A 1,806-nucleotide genomic window follows, 5' to 3' on the forward strand; every position below is an offset into this window, starting at 1 on the left:
AATGGCCTGAAAAAAATCCAATGAGTAACTAACAATCCTGTGATACAGAAAAAGGTTACTATCATGCCTTTTTTGAACAAATTGTATAATCCTATGATTTCATTGCCTAATAATAAGGTTATCAAATGAATTGAAATTAAAATAGATACGACCAAAAAGGATATATGAGTTAATATATGCTCTAAAGTGGAAAATACCATATAGAATGAAAAAATAGAAATACTTGGAATAGAAATAATAATTCTTTATAGGAACTTTTTTAGAAGATAAGATGCCGCTACTCAGACTCGAACCGAGATGCTCTAGCACTGCTTCCTAAGAGCAACGTGTCTACCAATTTCACCATAGCGACTTACTCTAAACCATAATAACCCAATTTTAGTAATTGTCGAGATTCAAAGAATCAATTAAAACACAATATTTGTTTACTAAACATTCAATAAAATAATTTTAAAGAATTCTATTAGAATCTATTAAATATTGAATGTAAATATCATAATATAGAATGTAAATATCCTAAATTCATAACTGAATCTTATATTCTATATAAATTTTATATTCATATTTTTGTATTTAAAAAAGCTTTTAATCCTGTAAAATATCCCTTCTTTTTCCATAAAGTGTTCCAAATAAGTTTTTTTGATATAGACGTGCGCTTTTTTGGAACTGCCATAGAATTAGTATAGTTTTTTATTGTTATAGAATTTTATGTGAAAGACATTTTGCGGTAAATTAAAATTAAGTTTATCTCTAATTAGACATATATTTTATATATTTGAATTTCCATTTTTTTTATTATATTTATAATAAGAATATAATACTTTTTAGAAAGTTTTCCCCAAATCGCTATTTCTTATTGTAATAAAAACTGAATTAGTTAAGTTAAATTTAATGAACTAAACCAATGTTCAAAAAATATTGTCCAAAAGAGTCAGAATAATGAATAATCGATTATTCTATTTTATTAAATTCTATCTTTCTTTGTTATTAACCGAAACCATTCCTTTACTTTACAGAAAAGATAAAAGAAAAACCTAAGAAACCAAATTCATTAGAATCCTAATTTTTTTTCTTTATTGTATGGAATATACACATCAATATTCATGGATCATACCTTTTATTCCATTCCCAGTTCAGATGTTAATAGGAGTGGGACTTCTACTTTTTCCGACTGCAACGAAAAATATTCGTCGTATTTGGGCTTTTCCTAGTATCTTATTGTTAACTATAGTTATGATTTTTTCGCTTGATTTGTCTATTCATCAAATCAAGAATAGTTCGTTTTTTCAATATGTATGGTCTTGGACCATAAATAATGATATTTCTTTAGAGTTTGGGTACTTGATCGATTCACTTACTTCTATTATGTCAATATTAATTACTATGGTTGGCATTCTCATTCTTATTTATAGTGATAATTATATGTCTCATGATCAAGGATATTTGAGATTTTTTGCTTATCTTACTCTTTTTAATATTTCAATGTTGGGATTAGTTACTAGTTCGAATTTGATATAATTTTTTTTTGGAATTAATAGGAATGTGTTCTTATTTATTAATAGGCTTTTGGTTCACCCGCCCTATTGCGGCAAATGGTTGTCAAAAAGCATTTGTAACGAATCGTGTAGGGGATTTTGGTTTATTATTGGGAATTTTAGGTCTTTATTGGATAATGGGTAGTTTGGAATTTCGGCATTTGTTTCAAATTATAAATAATATGATTTCTAAAAATGAAATGAATATTTTTTTTTTACTCTGTTTGCCCTCTTGCTATTTTGTGGCTCAGTTGCAAAATCTTCCCAATTT

General features: G+C 26.5%; 1 pseudogene; it reads left to right on the forward strand.

Annotated features, from left to right (window-relative positions):
- The first annotated feature begins 1,672 nt into the window (after positions 1-1,672).
- The window catches only part of LOC114171320, a 2,202-nt pseudogene continuing 2,068 nt past the window's right edge, over positions 1,673-1,806 (forward strand).

The sequence above is a fragment of the Vigna unguiculata genome, unplaced genomic scaffold (genome assembly GCF_004118075.2).
Source record: "Vigna unguiculata cultivar IT97K-499-35 unplaced genomic scaffold, ASM411807v1 contig_20, whole genome shotgun sequence".
NCBI classification, from domain to species: Eukaryota; Viridiplantae; Streptophyta; class Magnoliopsida; order Fabales; family Fabaceae; genus Vigna; species Vigna unguiculata.